The sequence below is a fragment of the Mytilus californianus genome, unplaced genomic scaffold (assembly GCF_021869535.1).
Source record: "Mytilus californianus isolate M0D057914Y unplaced genomic scaffold, xbMytCali1.0.p SCAF_3, whole genome shotgun sequence".
Taxonomy (NCBI): Eukaryota; Metazoa; Mollusca; class Bivalvia; order Mytilida; family Mytilidae; genus Mytilus; species Mytilus californianus.
The window spans coordinates 100,180,012-100,186,220 of record NW_026262679.1 but is presented as its reverse complement, the minus strand read 5'-3'; positions in this window follow the sequence as shown (position 1 = coordinate 100,186,220).

Sequence of the window (6,209 nt, the reverse complement as noted above, 5' to 3'; positions counted from 1 at the left end):
TGTAGCTCATTCCTCTCCCCAAAAACTTGTTTTTAAAATAAATTCTTAATGTTTTTCTTCATGGTTTTATTTTTTGATTGAATAGATTTTGAAAACGATTTCTTTGGGAAAAGGGGGGATGGGGCTTGCAGTGCACACAACGATTTCTCCTTTTCTTTGGCTTGCATTGCACACAACGATTTCTCCTTTTCTACAAATCTACCAACAGCCTCTACATGGTAACAAATGTACAAGGCCACACACATTTCAAAAAAAAAAACCCCAACAAAATCTGAATTCAAATTAGGGTAGGCTCACATTATTACATTATTAAAAATAACGTAGATGATTGCAAATGAGACAACTATCCACCATGGAGCATATAACTTATAAGTTAACTGCTATAGATCACCGTGTGGCTGTCAACAATGAGAAAAACCCATACCGCATATCAGGCTATAAAAGGCCCTGCAATGACAAATGTAAAACAATTCAAACGAGAAAACCAGCGGCCTGGTTTATGTACAAAACAGCAAACGAGAAATAAATATCGCATACTGCAATAACAACAACTGAATAACAGACTCCAGACTTGGGACAGGCATATAGACAATGTGGCAGAGTTAAACATGTTTGTGGGTGCCCAACCCTCCCCTACCATGGGACAGTGGTGTAACAGCACAATATAAGAACATACTATAGCAATCAGTTGAAAACGGCTTAACTCATGAACACGCTAAAGATGCAAATAGAAATAAGAAGATGTGGTATGAGTGCCAATGAGACAACTCTCCATCCAAGTCACTATGTGTAAAAAGTAAACAATTATAGGTCAAAGTACGGTCTTCAACACGGAGCATTGGCTCACACCGAACAGCAAGCTACAAAGGGCCCAAAATGACTAGTACAGATCTCAGAGTACTCACAGTAACTGAAAACTAGTTCAAACGGCCAATAACAACTTAGAACAATAATCATGTTTCTTAGACTAAAATTTATCAGTACACATCCAACATCCAATAGATTTAGTGTAAAGACGTCATTAACAATCGGAGAAAAACGTGATCTTGTGCAATGCCAAGATATAGGTATCAACAGAATGTAGGACCGTAAATGCTCCTAAGCGTTCAGCAATAATATTTGGTTGGGTTTTAATTTATTGATAACAAAATCAGTTTTTATACCAATAAAAAATATTCAAAGATCTTATTACAGTGTTAAATTTTTAACTTTTTAGATTAAGTTTATTTAAAGGACCAATAAGTGTTACCGGATCGTATCTGAATTTACGGGCTCAATAAACAACATCACCGTTAGAATTAGGATGTGCTATCCTATTGTAATAAGTTTTCAGGTACGGTCAAACTTCATAACCAAATCTTTGTATTTTTGAAAGAATTTAGTAAAGGTGTTAACAAGGCTCACACTACTTCAGAATCACAGGGAGAAGTGACTTCTCTTTTTAAAACTGATAGGGAGAAGTGGAGAGATTTAAAAGAGAAGTGCTTGTTTGTTGGAGGTGCTACAATGTTAGGTTTTTACTATGATATAAAGGGCTATATGTATCCTATTATTATTTTTTTATATTGTTCAATTCATACCTGAGTATACAATTAAAGTAACAGTTGTTTCAGTCTATTTCAGTATCACTGATTTTTATAGTTACACAATTATATTTTTCCACTTTTAAGAAACTACAAATGAAATATCTAGCTAACCTTTTTATATCAAAAAGGAAAACAAAGTATACTAGTCCCAGCATATATCAATTAAAATTCTATTCTGCTTATCATGTTTATGAAATTCATTGTTTCGCATTAAAAAGATATATAAATTTAACAAAGTTAAGCAACTTTAATCAATAAATTGAAACAATGCATTTACATGCAAATATTTACATTAAGCAAGGAGATCTAACCAAACTGTCTGTTAAAGTGTGTGTGGAATGTGTGATTTTCCCTTTTGGGATCATTTTTCTCATTCGTGTGTCTTTTCGCCCCAGTCGCCTGCTAGCATGAGCCCTGGTTTGTAAGACCATTTGTGATAATAAAATCATTGAAATCAAAAACATCACTACAGACGCAGGCATAACGAACGAGTTAGGATATAATTTATAAAGTAAATTCCTCTAGATATATAGCTGGATTGGAAGGTGATACACATAAAATTGGAGGAAAGAATGATAATGTTGATTGATTCTAAAATCAATTTAGTTTTATACATGGTGGTGAAATAAAAGGAAAGTGCCATTTTGGCAATATTGTCACATACAAATGTGTTTGTTTCACTGAGATGCTTGTCAGTTATTGACATATGTACATGTTTTGGTTTTATTCAGAAAATTGTCAGTTATTGGCGCATGCAAATATATGTTTGTTTCACTGAAATGCTTGTCAGTTATTGGCACATGGCAATGTTTTGTTTTGTTCAGAATATTGTCTAGTAAAGTTATTGGCAAATACAAATGCTTGATTAGCTGAGATACTTGTCAGTTGTTCATTGGCACATGAAAATATGTTTGTGTGAGTGTCACTAAGATGCTTGTCAGTTACTGGCACATGGCAATGTTTTGTTTTGTTTAGAATATTGTCAGTTATTGGCACATGAAAATATGGTGGGTTTTTTGTTCACCGAGATACTCGTGAAATTGTCAGTTATTTGCACATGTAAAAGTTTTTGTTTCACTGAGATTCTTGCCAGTTTTTGGCACATGAAAATATTTGTTTTATTCGGATTCTTTTCAGTCATTGGTACAAGAAAATGTTTTGTTATGGGCAAATGAACATTTATTTGTTACACTTAGATGTTTGGTTTCTGAACATTGAAACACGGTGTAGAGTATAAGTTGTCAGTCAATGTTAGTTCATTTTATAAATGCTCCTTCATAGGTGAGTGTTTCATACGTGTAAACTTTAAAAACGGGTTAATTTGTGGAAAAAAATGCAAGCATTCTAGTGACCCATCCAGAAATATTTATGTTCCAAATTATTGCGGCCTTATTACCTAAAACTTTCAAGCTTTTTTCAAATCATTATAAATAGATAATATTCTTGCCAAATTGTAGGTATGACTGCAGACCAACCAGCACTTTCAAGTCATGACTTCTGTTTGTCGTGTGTAATAACGTGGCAACACCAGAAACATGTCAGAGAACAGTAATGTATTTCAAAGTAAGACAATAGCATTTATGCACATTAAAACAGTTTAAAACTTCAATTATTTCGGTCAATAAACATTTTAAGTTTGAAGAGTTGTTAAATCACTGGCAAGCCTAACTAGAAAAATGCGGAAATAATTGAAATTAAAAGAAAAAGAAAAAAAATAGGACCAAAAATATAAAGAATACAGAATAATTGGCGATAAAATATGAAGAATAGAAAATAATGAACTGGCAAAACTATTAAAGAATAAAGAAAAATGGCAAGAAAAATTAAAGAATACAGAAATGAGGACATTCCGATATAGACCCTCGTGAATGTTTAAAATAGCTAGAGAGCCATTTTAAAAATACATTGTACCAATACTTCGGCATTGCATGATTTAAATAAGACATTTGGTTAGATTAGTTTAGAGGCAACTGTTCTGTGTACTGAACTCGTATCATCTGCTTTACATTAACTCAGCATTATTACCAAAAGTAAACAACGATCGATCGACCTTTTTTTGTTACATCATTCACATTATGTTTTTATTAACCTACCATTTATCACAGGTACTTGGGAACAGGCCAATTTGTTTGCCAAAGCCTTTTGTGAAAGTTAGTTATTTTTTTAATTAGGTCTTTCCACTTTTCCGTGGAAAGACCTATTGCTTTTGTTCTGATTATTTTTTTTTCCTTCTGCCTAAATTTTTTTAATTGCGTAGTATTAATGTTTCACAAGATGTCACTTTGATATTTGGTATATGATATCAAACAGTTTATACGCTTTTGAAAGTGACCCTGTTTAACCGAACACTTTTTCTTGTAGGAGTCATCTCCCAAAACACTGTTTCTTGTGACCACTACTCCTTCGCAACCGTAAAAAAGAAACCGACAAATTTATTTTACCAAATTGCTCGCTTTATCTTCAGGATGTTGAGTTTGGTTTTGACCGAAGCATTCCAGAGACTCCATATGAGAGTTATTTTCCCTTATGCATTTGATTTAAGTGATATGCATTTGTAAACCATAAGTGATAGTGACCTAGGGTCTTTGGATTTGAGGTTCTTGGTCCAAAAAAACAAAATTAGATCAAGGTCAAAGGTCAAGGTCATATTCTAAATTTTGATTTTGGCTGATTTTCACTTCCTTTCAAAAACCATATAAGATATCAACAACATATGTTTACTAAATTGTTAGTTGCGACATGTCGTTACACATACATTTTGGTTGAAAGGGTACGCTGACATTAAATGGGAGTTTTCTCCCTATTATATTTAAAATTATGCGTATGATGATATAACTCATTAACCATATGTAACACAGACCTAGTGTCTTTTGATTTGAGGTCATTGGTTCATGACCTTGAAATTGAGGTCAAGGTCAATGGTAAATTTGACGTTCTAGATTTTGACCTTTGCTTTAAATTCATATTTATACATCATAAAGCCACAGGACTTTGTGCATAAGGTTACAAGCCATATGACTTTGAAAAAACAAACCGAAAGTGACCTTCTGTAAACCGGAAATGGCTATTTTTTGTACTTATTTCATGTAAAAGTATATAGAACAATATAATTTTGAAAGCGGTTTTTTCAAATAAACTATCAAATAATACCGGAAATGACATTTTTCAGACCGGAAGTATCAAATTATAGAAACCATATTTTTTTGGAATCAGCAAACAATTAGCTATCATTTGACACTGGAAATGACATTTTAAACCGAATTTTAATATTTTCATATCAAAATAAATCTTTAGAAGTGGGAAGACCTTCAAGTGTTCTCTGAACAATTGGTTTTTAATTTCAATTGTTTTCTGTGTTAGATTTGTATAAATATACTAGAAATAACAATTGTTTACGGATTTTTAGAAAAAAGGTGGAGGGCAAAACAAATTGTCCTGTCCTCAAGTATACCTGTGTCATTTATTTCTCTTTGTAACAATTTGCTGATACATCAATCAATCAACCAGCCATATAATAAGAATGGGAGCTTCTACTAGTAAAGAAACACGAAGGGTTCAAATTGGCCACAAGGATTTCAATGGCCCATTTCATTATAAGGTGTTTCATTTACATTATATGCTCTTAAATGGCGGACATATGGGAAAATCTTATTATGAAAATAGTCCAAGTGTGCTCTGACACCTGTTGGCCTTTTTGGGACTTGCATTATAGCATGAATTATGAACGAAAGATCTGTAAAATTCCTTATTTCGTTTAAAACGGACGGAAATCATAACTAGCAGATATGATTCTTGATTCTGAATTTCCAATTTCCTATTAAACAAATACTTTGAAAAGTAAAACCCATATAATCGATGTAAAGGTGACATTTTCAAAGACTACTCAAATTGTGCGGGTGGTACAACTTTTTTGTAGGCTATCCTTCAACCTTGCCTGAAAAAGTTAAATCTCAACAAAATTAACAAAATCAATTAAAACTTAGCAATATAGCACTCACACTTGCCAGCTAACCTGATCCCCGTGTAGATTTTGAAACGTTGGTAGGTATGAAAACTGGGGGTTCTCACAATTTAAAATTTCATCAATTCGTATAATTATTCAAATTTTATGCAATTTTAATAAGTATATTTTTATTCTCTGAATCTACATGAAATGTTCAAATGTTTTAAAAGGATGTCAAATCTGTATCATATTTCTTCCTAAATATGCACGAAATTCTTGTCACTTGGCGTTTAGCAGACACCTACCCTTCAAGCAACCAAACAGCATTGACTGCTTACATAAAACTTTTGTTTTAGTAAAAATTTATTGAAACTAAATAATAAGAATAAAAACTTTAATGCAAAATCAATCACATTTCAAGTACATGTAATAATAAAAGATTCATTTATACAACGATGTGTATTGGTTGTAATTGAAATGAGTACTAAAAAGTTAAAAGATTAGAACTCAGTATGAATTTAAATTCGCTTTGTATTGGAAATTAATGATTAGGTATTGACAATTCCACAAAATCCAATAACTCAGAGTGCTTTAATAAATTGATGTAATTACATCTTCATGTTGAGCGATTAAAACAAAATTTGCAGTATTCCCTTCGTTTAACATTCTTGTATACTTCA